This window comes from Motacilla alba, chromosome 15 (assembly GCF_015832195.1).
Source record: "Motacilla alba alba isolate MOTALB_02 chromosome 15, Motacilla_alba_V1.0_pri, whole genome shotgun sequence".
NCBI lineage: Eukaryota > Metazoa > Chordata > Aves > Passeriformes > Motacillidae > Motacilla > Motacilla alba.
Genome location: NC_052030.1, coordinates 9,073,816 through 9,088,845, shown reverse-complemented (window position 1 = coordinate 9,088,845; position 15,030 = coordinate 9,073,816).

Below are 15,030 nucleotides of genomic sequence, written 5' to 3'. Positions count from 1 at the left end.
TGGGCACGGCTCCCCGTGACCCTCCCCATCCCCGGAGCGCTCTGCTCATCACCCCCCTCCCCATCCATTAATCCCAGGGTCTGGGGCGGGTGGGAAGCAATGGATGCAATTCCCTTCCCAGTCGTGCAGATCCCGGGGCAGCGCTGCCAGAGACCCCTCACTGGGCAGTGCTGGCCTTGTCCCTGTCCCTGTCCCTGTCCCCAGGGCGGTGCTGCCGTAGCGGCGCTGATTCCTAAGGTTACATCCCATGAAAGGTAGCTCTCCATGGAAAGACGAGCCCGGCTCTTGAAATCCTATATCCACCCCCGTTCGGTGCACAGCTGCCCTTGTGTCTTTATTAACCAGCCTCTGTGTGCTCCCATTCTGAGGCTCCCTTTGCCTCCCCAGCCTCACCCCGCGCTCCCTCTCCCCCCTCGGAGCCCGTGTTCAATTAATGCCTAATCTCCATGACTCCGAGCCGGGAGGCGGATCAGTTACTGCCACCAAGAATGACTCCATTTACGGGGCTCTTTCAGCGGGCGCAATGCGATCCCGAGCCCACGACTTTCTCAGTCCATTCACAGAGTCCTTCAGACACCCCCCTCATTAAAGGGTCCCTCCTGTCTCCTTCGGCCCCACCTTGCCGAGCAGAGGAGATGCTTGCACTGGGTGGAATTTCTCCCACACAAAGGCTGTCAAGCAGCCCCAGGGAGCACATCTCTCCTCTGCCAGCTCTGTTCAGAAGATGGCAGCGCTCTGGAAGGTGATGGCAAACCCCAAAACTCAGGGAACTGCTGGCCCAGCTGGGGCTGGCCCACCGAACCCCAAATGTGCTGCAAGGAACAGCTCAGAAGTGGGGCATCAGCTGAAACGTGCTTGGCAAAAACGGGGGGAAATGAAAAATTCCCAGATGCAGTTGCAGCGGGGAAAGCTGCAGTGGGAACGTGGTGGCCCCACAGAGTAGTAAAGGAAATCGCAGGAGAGGGAAGGCGGGTGGGATTTCCCCATCCCTGCTGTCAGAGGAGGCCAGGTGGAGGTGAGGGCATCACAGGAGGTTAAGCTGGTCTGGAATAGGGAAGGAGGATGGCCCTGAACCCACCAGCTCCCTCCCAGCCTGAAAGGATCCAAGGGTAGTGGCAGGGAAGGTAGGATGGAGGGAAGAACACTGGGATCCCTGTGCCAGTTGAGCCTGGCATGGCCAAAGGAATCATGTCATGGGAAGCAGGGCCCCAAATTGATCTCCCCTGCATTTTAGACAAGTCTGTGGTGCAGTAGCCAAAACTCGTTGCAAAGGTGTTACTCGAATTATTGATTGATTGGTCATAAACTGTCGGGGGTTTATTGGTGATAAACCACCTGAGAGCAGGTGGGACTGAAGGATTTGTGCTGGCTGTGCTGTGCCAGCCTGGAGAGACGTGATGGGCACAACCCTTGCTCGTGCATCCTCACCACTCCTAGTTTTAATTTAGCTTAACTGTTAATTGTCCAAGTCACTGAATTTACGTGTTTCTGGCTGTCTGTATTTGGCAGCTTGTTTGCATGACTGGAAACTCTTCTGTCCCTTCACATCAAATGGATTTTTGATCCTGGGAAATCAGAGAATGAATTATGTTCATCCAAAATGTTTTCACCCCATAGAAGCAGCAAGGGCATCTCACCAGCCTTACTCCCAGCAGGAAGGCTCAGGGCTGGGAAAGGAGCAGAATTAATTCCAGGTCAATATTAGTGCTGGGTAAATGGCAAAAAGTGCAGAGAGTGCTTTTTCAGGTTCAAAATATACCTTTGATTTGGCTGGATTGTTTAGCAAACCTCACGTATTGATCTGCAGGTATAGAGGCTATTAAGAAAAATTCTCTGCCCAAGAACTTGAAACCAGTCAGAGTCTCTGGAGCAGCACGTTAAGAGCAGAGTCAAAGAATCTGAGAACCACAAAATCATGTAATGGTTTGGGTTAGAAGGGAGCCTAAAACTCATCTTGTTCCACTCCCAGCCATGGGCTGCCCACCTTCCTGAGTCAGTTATAAAGTTATCTTCAATTTTGGAGCAAAAAATAAATATTTAATCGTGGTAATGGCCATCATTTGCATTGAAATCTTTTTTCCCAAGCAAAAATTCCTCATTAAATGACACCAAAGTCCTTTGAGAATGATGAACCTACCTGACAGCATTGCTTTCTGTGCTGCTGAATGTCTTCACCAGAAAAATGGCTAAATTTAGCAAATATTAAAAAAAAAAATCAACACAAAACCTAACAGAAGAGAAAAAATACAGTGGGCAATAAAGAGGAGCGTGAGGGGCATTGTGGGTTGATATGTGGCAGAAAAGGCAGAAAGCAAATGAGACATTTTTACACATATAAATCCCCTAATCCTGGTGTGTTCCACCTAATCCTGGTGCTTATTCCTGGGCCATCCATGGGCAGAGATTCATTGCCACACACAGTTCCCTGTCCTGCTCAGAGGTTCAGAACGGAGCCACCATCCAGGGAATCTTCAGGTGTCCCCTTTTCCTGGGGAGCTTTCTGGTGTCGTTTATCCCACACATGGATACAATTCCTTCCTGAGATTGGGCTGTTCCCTTTTATCTTCCCCGTGCCAATGGAAGATGCTCCTCTAATCTCTTAAGATTTTATCTCCTTCCCAAAGCATTGCCTTATCCACCTGGGTGCTGGTCACAGCCATGGGAAGCCCCAACCTTTTCCCTTTGCCAGCTTTCTGAGCTGTTTTTTTTTTTATTTCTTACAATTTCCTTTCAGCCCTCAACACTGCTTTTATGCCTGCCCAGTCTGCTCCTCTGTGGAGATAACCCCATGACTTGATTTTCAAGTACCTTTAGTGTCTAGACAGGGCACTGGATCCTTTGTGCTTCCCTCCCCGTTCCCTTGTTGGTTCAATGTCCCCTCAGGCACAAGGCACTTTGTAAATTCCAAAATTCTAAATCCCGTGCCACATCCACCCCACTGGTGTCCCAGAGCCCCTGGGCCGTTCTTCTGCCAGAGTTCCTCCTCACTCTACTCATAAACAACCAGGAAAAAACCCCAAAAATCTGTGGTGGGATATGGCAATTGTAAAGGGGGAGGAAAAAAGGAACCCCAGGAGCAGCCACCCAGGTGGGAGCACCTGCCCAGCAGCCCCTCAACCTCTGCAGCATCTCCAGGAGGAGCAAAGCCCTGCCCCTGTCTCAGGCATTCCCAGAGCAGGGATCCAGCACACATCCCCGTGAGATCCAGCAGACATTCCCACTCTCCATCCATACATCAGGACAGCCCAATTAAGTCATTTACCGGGAGGACCTGGAGATGGCAGCAACATATAATCACAAACATAAGCAGTTTGTACGTGGTAATTATATATTCTATTTTTTTTTTATCAGTGCAATACAGACAGAAGATTATTTTATGCTTGATATCATTCTAATTTTTGATCCATTTCCCCCCCAACTTAAAAAGGATTAAGATTTGGCTTCTGGTAATAACTTTGGGAATGCCAACTCCATAAGTATTGTGCAGCATTGTATTAAACTGATTATTAGGTACTTTTGCTTATTGTTAACACCACTCCTCTTCTCTAGGCCAGCATCTGAGACATTGGAAAGCAGATGGTTTGAATGGTCAAGCTGAAAGGGCAGAACATTTTTTAAATCTTGTTTTAAAATAAAACATGCTCTTGCTTTAAACTCCATCTGATAAAACAGAGCGGAGTAGATGGGCAAGGAGAGAGGAAACGCCGTGCCTGGCTTTGATCATTTTCAAAAGGAGTTGTCACGTGTGGTTTTCCAGAAGATGAAGGCACCAGGTGAAACTATTTCATATCCTGAGACCTTTCCTCTGCTGAAACAACATCTGCTTCTCATTTTCTGCAGGTCTGGAGGGCGGCCTGACCCCCCCAGTGCCGTCAGTCCTGCCAGGGTGTCAGTGGCCAGCCGAGGGTGGAAAGGAGGGTGGAGGGGAGATGAAGAGGAGTTCACCTCCAGATGATGAGGGGTGGGCAGACAGGGGGGTCCCTGCCAGCTCCTGGTGGCACAGGGACCAGTTCCTGGTAGGTTTGCAGAAGGAGACCCTGATGGGAAAGGTCCCAGGAGAGCAAGGCAGGAGGGTGGGGGAAGTGTCACCCTTGGGAATGGGTGAAACCAAACAGCTTCCAGCTCCTGCTCCTCCCCAGGGAGCCCAGGGAAGGCACTGGGGGTTGCCCTGGAGTGCAGAGCGACCCTGGCACTGGAGGCAGAGCAGCTCAGGCAGGAGCTGCCAAGGGTGTTTCACTTTCCTGCTCCTCAAAAGCTTCTCCTCACTCCTGAATTTTTTTCCTTCCTCCCAGCCTCCATCCCTGCACACATCCAATGACTCACTGGCTTCCCATCACACAGCAGTGCCCATAGAAATGGGCAGAAGAGCTGGAAGTGGGAAACAACTCCTTAGGGGGAGGCGGCAGAGCCCCCCATGCCATCCCCCACAGGGCAGCCTATGGTGACATGCCCTCCCTGTCCCACGGGACACGTAGAGCCAGGGTGGCACATTCCCACCTCTCTGGCAGTGAGGGAGAGGGTGGGATGCTGCTCACAGATGCGGGGACCGTGGTCACCCAGCACATCCAGGGGTGGCAGGTCACTTCTTCCCGGTGTCCATGACCCAAGGGTTGGTCCCACTTGTCCCAGCCCTTCTGTGACACTGCCACAAGGACGTGCAAGATGCTCCCAAATCCCAGAATTGTGGCTGTGACACAGCCCCCACCCATTTCAGCACCCCAAGGTATCTGCCTAAAACCAGGCTATGGTCAAAGCCAACATTAATTATAACTAGTTCCTTAATAGCTGAAAATAACGAATGCAACGCTCTCCGTTTGGTGCCAGTAGGGAACAAGCCTGGAGTAAATGAGCTCATGGTTGGGAATCAAAGATTAACAGACTATCGAGGAGTAATTTCTTCTCCACATGAATTAGCAAACTGTGGGTAATTATTGTGGACAGAGCCAGGCAGGTTCATTTGACTAGGTCAGTTAAGAAAAGCCTGGGATAATTAAATTGTCTCTAGAGCCAGCAACAACGCTGGAGTTGGAAAAGGCCGTTTTTCCCCTGCTGTTCCTCTTCTGGATAAATCATACCTGCCCTTAGTGCCACCCTTGGGGGCACATCTGCACTGGTAGAGGCATTTTTTATGGTTATTGGTTTGTCTGGTGACAGACTAAACTGATTTGGGGGTGGCTGGACCCAGGACTGCAGGCAGCCTGGTCCCAAAGCGGGTCCTGGTCACCCACCCCTGCCACGGGAGCTGCTCTCAGGGCCATCCCCGCCTTTTGCAGGGGGCTGGGCAGGGAGGTGACAGCCATCCTCTGCAGTGTACAGGTGCTGAGGTCGGCAACGCACTCGCCTGGTTTTGGCAGCCTGGCCCGTGGCAGACACAGCACCCCTTGCCTGTGCCCCCTGCCCAGCGAGCTGCCACGCACAGGGCAGGACCTGGCCTGGGGGTGCTTTGCTTTGCCTTTCCCTGCAGACAGGGAGTGGGAGAAACTGTTTGCAAAAAGCCTGGATGAGAGGCTGGAGTCAGTGGTCACTCATTCGCCTGTGGCTGCCTGACAGGAATAACCTCAGCATCCCCTGGGAGCTGATCCTGGAACAGGGAGAGCTCGGGAGGCTCTCAGCTCTGCTGTTTTCTCTGGACATTACCTGGATGTGGGATGCGCCAAGCACCTCTCCTGGTGCTTGATGCCGGCTGGAAAAAAGGATGCAGTGTCATTAAAAATAGAAACATGAAAGATTATTTACATTTCAAGAATAGCTGAGGTCCTTAAAGAAACTTCCATCATCCTTTAAAGGCTCTTAGTCAAATGCTGTTCATTATTAATGCCTGTTGGCTTTATTTAGCCTATGACTACAATTATATATTTATGAGGTAATCAGCAATTGGAAATTTCCCTGTAATGGTAACTGGAGCTTGGCATCCAAATAAAATGAACACCATTAAGAAAGTATTGCGGTCATTGGGGTGGATCAAGTGTGCTAATAGCCCAACTAACAGCAATTAAGTCAATTAACCATTCAGACATATGCTGCTCAATTTCCCTGCTTAAACAGCCCGGTGCATCTGCGAAATTTGTGGAACTTATTTATGGTGTAAGCGGCTGCGAGTCATTATTAACCAGGGGAAACAGGGAAAATAAGGGAGGCTTGTAAAAAATTAACTACTGCAGCAAAAAAGGTCTGCTAATTGCCCGTTCCCCTTGCCACGGGGGAAGGTTTCCTTTCCCAGGGTATTTATTTATTACATTTTGAGTGGCTCCGGGCAGGCTGTGGCACAGTGAGTACAGGTGGATGAGCACAGGTTGATGGAGGCAGAGGATCTACAGAGACAGAGCCACAGGATGGACCCCGAGCAGGAGAGCAGGAGAGCAGCAGAGCAGGAGAACAGGAGAGCAGGAGCAGTGTCAGGCACTGTGTCCGTCTGTCCCCTGGGGCTGTGGCTCAGATATGGAGGACAGGTGCCACAGGGATGAGGAAGAAGACCCTGAGCATCCCCACAGCCCACGGGCTCACCCCTCCCCACGCACAGGGGACACCCTGGAGCTGAGCACCCAGCACCCAGTGAAGGCTCCATCCTCCTCCTCCTCCCAGCCCTGACCCTCCCCAAGCCCCTTGTTTCTCCACGTCCCAGACAGCCCCAGGTGGTGACACAGCCCTGAAGCCACCAGCATTTCCCACCCTTCATCCCCCGAGCCTGGGGACTTGGTGACACAAAGTGCTTTTCCTCCTCCTTCCCCGTTTCGGTTTCCTGCCGTCTGTCCAAACGAGGATGTTCCAAAGTTTTGTTAAGTGCCTGTTTTAATGAAGCCCATTAAAGTTAACCTGGCCATATAATATACAGGAGAAACCCACCATAAATATAGGTAAATAGAGATTGTAAAGATAAATAACCGTGCAGGTGTGTGAGGAGTGATAATGTGCTCTATTTACTGTGCTCCCATAACGGGCCAGTAAAAGATACTGCGCCTTTAATGACTCACTTTCTGCTGGCAGCCAGCACTCACCGTTAGCAAGCTAAGGATGCAGTGACACAAAAAGCTTACAGATAATTAAATATTGATTTTTGTTTTCTAATCCTATATAAAAATTGTCCTGGGTCTCCCAATGGTAGTTTCATCTCACCAGGACACAGGGAGGGCTATTAACCCTATTTGGTTTCAAGCTGTTGTAGAACAAATAAACAGGGAGGCTTGGGGAAGCCGGGCACTGCTCTGTGGGCAGAGAGAGCTGCCAGCCCTGCCTGCCCCCGTGGTCTTGCCAGCAGCCCCACACCTGGGGGGTGACCAGCACTGAGGCATTGCAGCTGCAGCTGTTTTGGGGAGGGTCACAGGGGTTTTGCCTGTGTCGGCTGGGGTGAGCTCCTGTGGCACGGGCACCTCGCAGTGCCCCCAGGAGAGCCCCCGGGTTTGGTGTGCAGGGGGCAGAGGGGGGATCGCCAGGGCATCCTCCCTGCTCCCCAGAAGGAAAATGGATGCTCAGCCCCATGAAGAAGGGGCAGCTGGTACAGACCCTACATCACAAGGTTCCCACTTCTTCCACTGCATCGCATCTCTACTGTTCTCTGATGCTCCTAAATCCACCCTGTGCCCAACAGGTTTAGATCACCCCAAGAGATTTCTCCTGGAAGATGCTGTTTTGAGTCTCATGCAGAATGCACACAAAACTGCAGTGCTCTATCAGAAATTTGGATTTCCACTTCTGCAGAGCGTGGCAAGAAGCTGCTTCCTGCAAGAAGGTGTCTGGAGGAGTTCACAAGCAAGGACGGAGGGACCAAGCAGGCCCTGGAGCAGAGGGTTCATCTCACAAGGCCAGGTCAGGAGCCAACAGGGACTTCAAAATGGCCTCATCAGAGGAGACAAGGGCTTGGCTCAGCCTGGCTCTGCAGCACAGTCACAGCGTGGGGATTGAGAGGGATTCTGCACCCGCTGTGACAGCCCAGCCTGACGGTGACTGGAGCGTGGGGAGCAGGGGGTGACCCGGCGTGCCTGCCCCAGCACGCAGCCACCTCGCTCTGCAGTGAGAAGAAAGGTATTAAAATAATATCCTCCAAGCCTGCCATGCATGATGTTTTCTCTCACTGTTGGGAAAGCAATTGCCTCCAGCAAAGATCTATTTCCTCGGCTGCTCATTCCCGAGCTCACGGCGAGCGCTGCGCACACACTGTGGAGCGGAATAAACCCCACAGCCGCCACTGAGCAGCTCATTCACAAAATGAACAGAGGGGCCTCCCCTCCCAGTTATCTCTTCAGAAGCTCCATGCGGCATAACCCACACTGTTTACAGACTTTGAGCTGGGAGTAAATCCTGTTGCTTTACATAATTCCCGTCCTTTGGTAAATTGTGCCATTTCTGGAGGGAGAGAACATCCCCTCCCCGCACTCCTTCCAATGCTGCGTATAAATGAGGCCGTCGTTGGAACATGCCGGATGAGTCTGATCATGGGGAAAAGAGCAAAACATCCTCCTGAAAAGCTGCATGCACCATTTGCTGAGAAATCTTAAATATTTTCCTTGCAGAAGCCTGTAGACTCAATGCTTCCCGTGCCAACGTGCTGTGCACGCTAAACCCCACTCAGCCATGAGGGGCAGTTCAAGAAATAATGAATTCAAGCGTGCCTGAACTTTGTGCTGATCCCAAACATCCTGGGACAGAGAGCCGGGGCTGTGATTCCCTCACTGCCACATCCACTGGAGGCTCAAGGCTTGGTGCTGTCCCCTCGAGCAGCCCCACTGGCTCCGCTCTGTCCCATCCCCACCTGGCCTTGGCTCACCTGGATCAGAGCCTGAGGAAGGAGGGCTGGATGAAGCAGCTGACCCAGGAAATGCTTCTGAACCTGAGCAAACAACCACAAGGTCTCTTGCGCTTGTGTGACTCCTTCTCTCTGCTCCTCTGGGAGCTCTCAGCCCCGTTCTCGTGCTTTCCCACCAGCTGCTGATCCCAGCTCGCTCCTTGTCTTGTCTCCTGCAGGAGACCTGGCAGATGAGCAGGGAAAAGAGTTGGCAGTGCCAAGCAGCTTCCCCAGGAGCACCAGGGAGCTGGGGGGGCAAAGCAATCCCAGCATTGCCACTGCCCCTGCCCTCAGGCACAGCCCTGCCCCAGGGGGCCTGCTGCCTCTGGTGGCATGATCAGAGCACGATCCCATCTCCTGTGGTGCTGGAAATCCTGTGGGACCATAACTCTGCATTCCCTTCCCTCTTCCCCTTTGCCCCCCCGCCATTCCCTTATGGAGCTGTGGGCCTCCTGCAGCTCAGGCTTCACTCAGACACTTCAGACTACGCGATCCTGCAGCCACCCAGCACCCCAACCCTCACTGGGCTCTCCTGGGGAGGCAGCTGCCTCCAGCCTGTGGGGAGTGGGGCCAGAGCTGTGCTGCCAGCCATGTCCTCTGGAACGCCACCAGCACAAACAGCGGTGACATGCCAGGACATCTGCCCACTCCATCTTCCCTGTGCAGCAAAACCAGCCCAGCTCCTGCCAGGGCACGGCCGAGGCAGCCCCCACCCCAGGAACGGTTTGTGGGTAACCTGGCAGCTGAAACGCTGGGGGGACCTTTCAGACACAGCCACCCGGCAGCCGCTGATTGAGACTCAAAAGAAATTCTTTGAGGGCAGCAAGATGTCAGGCCAACGCAGGAACAGCAGCAGGTTTGAGAGTACAGACGCGTTAGTCAGAGCTGATGAATGCTGGCTTGTCAAGCCTCCCCATTTCAGTCCTGGATTGCCTTTAAAGTTTGCCAAGTCACTTTTCAGCATTTGTGTGGGCAGAAGGAGACGTGCAATTAAGCTGCAATTGCTGCACCAAAGCCGAATACTTTCAAGTTTGTTATTTCCTCAAAAATGACAAAACGCTGGGATCGAGTCAAGGAACAGGACGGCAGCTCCTGGTGCAAAGCCGCCGTCGGCGCGGTGCTGCGCCTGTCCAAAGCTGGATCCCTCTTCTGCTGAAGGATGAAGACGTGCACATCAAAAGCTACATTAGCATTTGAGAAGCAGGGTGCGGAATGGAGAGCCGGCATCCAAACCTGCCGGGAGAGCAGGTGACTTGAGACCGTCCGTGTGTCTGTCGGCAGGAGCCAGCGCAGCCTGCGGGGACACGGAGCCGCTGCGGCGCCCAGGGGCAGCGACAGGGCGTGACACCGGGGCAGGACAGGGGCGGCTGGGAGGTGGTGGCCGCAGTGTTGTCCTGAGCCCAGATTTTGGGGGTGAATGAGCTCACACAGACCCTCTGGAGCCTGCCCGAGCTGCCAGGAGGGACAGGGCTGGCCCCACGGTGGGCACTGCTGCCAACCCCCGCGGGCTGAGGCATCCAGGAGGGGCCCACGGCTCTCGCAGAGCTGGTGAAAAGCCTCTGGCCAGGTGGGGATGGACGGCAGCGATGGCTCTGAGCAAGATGTCTCTGCCCTGGCTGTGGCTTCTGCACCTCTGCCATGGCACGTGCCAGGTGTACCCCTCTGTCCCCTCCCTCTCACCCCAAATCCCAGCACACGGTTCTGCCACCCACCCACACCACACCCACCCACGTCCTTCTCCTTCTCTGCCTTTCTGGGATCTCGGCATGGCTGGGATCGGGGTTTTCCTGCAAGGCTTTGGCAGCCTTTTGAGCAGCCGTATAACTATTCTTCCCAACCATGAAAGGGACAGTTTTGTGGATCCCTTTCCCCCCGAGGTTTCCTGTCAGTGCCTGCAGACGCAGAGCTGTGTGCTGCAGCCCATCCGTCCTGCCCATAAACCATCCCGGCTGCAGAATGAATCGATTTGCAGCCTGTTGGCTGCTAAACTGAATTAATTTCACCCTAAAGGGCCTCACTGAAATGCAGAAAAAAACCCCACCAAGAGACCCTGGGGCTGGGAAATGGTGAAGTGCCTGTGCTGAGGACTCATGGGGCATATCACGATAATCCCTGAGAGTCACCAAGCGGCAGGGACAGGAGTCACCCGCTTGGTGCGAAGCTTTTCAGTAACATATTGCTTTTTAATCAGCACTTAAACACGAAATGCTCTTTTCCATCTAATCCCTGCGATGATTTCACAGCAACTCCTCCTGCCACCCAGTTTAATGCAGAGACCGACTCTTTCAGCAGGCAACGTTTACCCAAAATATGTGATTTCATTGAACAGTCATTTTCCGCCGCCTTTTTGCTGACTGCACAAAGCTGCCTTTGGGTGCAAGCAGCTCCACTGCCAGCCCTGCTTCCATTCCTGCTGCAGGGAGGCAGCAACAACTACAAAATAATGAATTAACCTGCACAAAAATAACCCAGCAGCTGGATGGGGGGAAGGAAACACCAAGTTTTGGTGGCGTATCCTAAGGGTGTTGCTGTAATCCCAGTGCATGTGGAAGGGGTGAGCTGCAGAGCTCTGGGGTGATCCCTGCAAGTGCTGGGATTGGGGGGAGACCCCGAGCTGGGCAAGGCTTGGCCCTGGGACCCACATGCACTGAAGTGAAGGTAAATGCAGGAATAAATCAGTTTACTCATTGGGATGGGAGCATCTTCTGGGCACCGTGGGTAATTCCAGGCAGCTCTGCACACCAGTGCATGGGGCTGCATGAGTGGAGCTCAGGCTTTCCAGTCACAATGCCTAAATTTGGTGAAGTCTGGGGGGGAGTACAGTCCTGGTGCTCCCTACCTGCCCTCGCAGGTAAGCCAGCACTGGCTGCTGGGCTGGCACAGGCTGTGGGACACTGACATTGCTTTAAACAGAGCCCAATTTATCTCTGGTTAACTCAGCCATGGGTTTAAGCACGGCTTAAACTGCTCTAATCCAGAATGGAGGAGGTAAAATCCACAGACTTACACTGGCTTTAGTAAGTGATGTTGAGCAAAGCCAAAACTCACTGTCCCTGTGAGCGCTGAACGGAACTGCAACGCCCTCAGAGGCTGATGGGATTTGTGCTGCATCCTGGAGCCCAGATTCCTGACCCATCTTTCTGGAAAAGCTGTTTTTTTTCCCCAAAACAGTGTATTCTTCCACACAAGGGCTGCTGAGGATGCGACTGGCAGAGCAAGAGGCTGTCGGGGCTGAAGCCTGGGCACATCTGCTCAGGACCAGGACAACGCCTGGGTGTGCACACCTGGCTCCCACCCTCCCTTTTGGGGCCATCACTACTGATGGCCAAAAACTGTGAGTCCAGAAACCATCTCTTGGGGAGTTGCTGTGCTATGGGAGCAGACCTCCTGTGGCCACAAGCGATTTTGACAAAGTTTAATTGCAAAGAGAATTGAAACAAAGTATCTCAATAATGCAACAACGTTCTTTTTAACATTTTCCAAATGTCACATTCTGATATTTCGCTTCCAAATGTCTTTTCTTTAGAAATTTATACTAGTTAAGAAAATTAAGAGGGGATTAGATTTCTTCCCACGTTGCCCCAGTGTAATGTCTGTGGGAGTTCTGTGGTTGTGCAGGGCAGGGGGGACAGTGTGACCCCAGAGCTGCCACCCCTGGGGGATCCATCCCCTGTCACAGCTCCCGGCCTCCCTGCAAAACATTTAGGTCTGTAGAGGTGCACAGACTGAGATTTTGGGCAGATTGTTGGGTCTGAAAATCCATTTTTGACCTCAGAATAAATACACAGATGAACAGAGGGAAAAAAAAAAAAGGTTTGATGCAAATCAGACTGGAAGAGACTTGGGGAAAATTCAGAAATTATGTGTTTGCCACTAGCTCGGAGGAGACTCGTATCACAATTACCCAGAGAAAGGAAACACCGTCTTTTACTTGAAAGTAAAAACGTGAGAGAAGGGAGGAGAAAGGGAAAAGCCTGGTGGTGGGGCATGGGATGGCTGGGGAGCTGAATCCTAAAGCCAGCCAGAATCCAGGGCTGCAGGAGATGGGGTTGGGCTGGGAGCTTCTCTGGAGTGGACACTGTGCTGACCAGTCCCTGCTGCCTGCTGTGGGAATGACCAGGGCCAGGCCAAGGAACTGAGGAGGGAGGGAAGAACTTCTTGTGTCAGTCTCTGCTGAGTGTAGAAAGGGATTTCTGAGGGCCTTGGAGTACTGTACCTACAAACCAGTGTCAAGCATCAAAGGTGGCATGGATTATTGGGGATTTCCTTGGGGAGCAGGGAGGATCAGTGCCAGGGACCACAGCAACACTTCCCAGGCTCCTCTCAGTGACAACTTCCAGCAGAGCTGTAGAAGGCAACGACAGGAGGGAAAACTGCAAACCCCAAGCACGGGCAGAGATCCATTCCCCACGATGGTCTGAGGAACAAAGCGCTTCTCCCCAGGCGAGTTCAGCCCAGCCTGTGAGCAGGAGCCATATGGGCCGTGGGCGTGCGTGGGCGCCTGGCAGGGCGCGAGTGCCCACTCCTTCCTTCCCTCCCCACACCCCAGCACGGCCTGGGAGAGGCAGGACAGGGATCTGGGGGGGTCTGTGTGTCCATATGTGTGTGTGTGTGTGTGTGCATGCGTGTGCATCCGTGTGTAGGCGTGGTGGGGGAGGAGTGTTTCTGTGCTCAAAAGCCCCACTAATCCCCCAAAAACGCTTCTTGCATGTGATGTCGTTGGCTGTCACAGACGAGCACATCTCTTCCTCTGTGGTGACCTCGGTGCAGGAAGGGACACCTGCCCCAGATTGTGTTTGTCCTCTGGTGTCCCTCAGAGCCCAGCTCCACTCCTCAGGTGCGTTTCTGCAGGAAAATGACAGCACTGCCAATCGTGCCAGGGTTATTTCACCACGATGTCAATGCCCTAACGGTTTCCACAGAGCTGCAGGGTGGCACCAGGTGGCATAAAAAAATCCAGGCACCCACAGGTGACTGAGCAGAGGTGTCCTGGCACTCAGGGAGTGCTGGAGCTCTTGCTGCAGTTCACTCCTCCCGTGGCCTCCTCAGCTTTCCCACAACCTCTCCCGCAAAAGTCTTCGGCCGCGTCTCTACAAGATCTCCAAAGACGTTTTCCCGCAGGATTCGCCGAGGTCTTTTCAGCTGCAGCCTGCTGAGATCCCTGTTTCTCGGGAAGGGGATCGAGCAGCCCCTCCGGGTGGCGGTGCCGCGGCTGGCATCCCCCGGCGCTCCGTGTGCGGCTGCCGATAACAGCGGGGCCGGGGACCTGAGCGTGACGGGAATAGCGAGCGCTGCTCCCGAGGCTGTGAAAGGAGCCACGGCCCGCGGAGACGGAGCAGCCTCCGCACAGCAGCAGATAAGGGAAGATAAGGGCAGGCAGCAGGAAGCCTCGAGTCACGGGGTGGGGTTTGAACGCGCTTCAAGAGGAGGTTGTGCCCGGTTCCGATGGTAGGATAGCAGACCCTTGCTCCTTCTGATATTTTAAAAGGCTACGTGAAGGCTGAAAACGTAATTCTAAATTCAGATTCATGTCTCCTCTTCAGCTCCTTCAAAGCCCTAAAGGAACAGTTATAATTTCAGAGGAAATTTTTCCCTCCTCTGCAGCATCCTCGGCATCGCCTCTGCTCGGCAGCCTGTACCAAACACGGGGAGCGAGACAATAAAACATGACAGGTATGTTCTGCTGGTTGAAATCCACTTCCATGCAGGAAGAAAGAGATCCAAGGCTTTGGCTGGGGGGAAGCAGGGGGGTTTGTGTAGCTGGTGGTTTGGTTTTCCCTGCTCCAGGGCTGCACCCAGAGCTGGCTTGTTCCACTGGGGTTCCCAGTGCTGACCACAAGGCTGTGGGTGCCCAGTGGCTCTGGCCAGGCAAGGGGGTATTTGAGGGACCAGCCCTCCCCACCAAGCCAGAGATGAGCAATGCCAGTGCCCTCAAATCCCTTTTGCCTCCTTGCCCTTGGCTAAGGAGCAGCCAAGCTCCAGCCCTGGCACACACGCTCTACACAGGAATCATTCCTACTCCTGGGCATTTGGGTTTGTGGGACCTCAGCTGCTCTTTTAAGCTTCATTTTGCTACTGAGATCTGAAGTTTCCTCCCCAGCCTCCAGAAGAGTGGGGGACAATCTGTCCTGTGAGCCATCCTGTCCTGTCACCTCCACAGCCTTGGACAGGGCCACCAGGCAGGCTCTGCCTCGGTTATGCCAGTAAAAATCCACACTCCACGGGCTTGTTCCAGATTTATGCCGGCACAA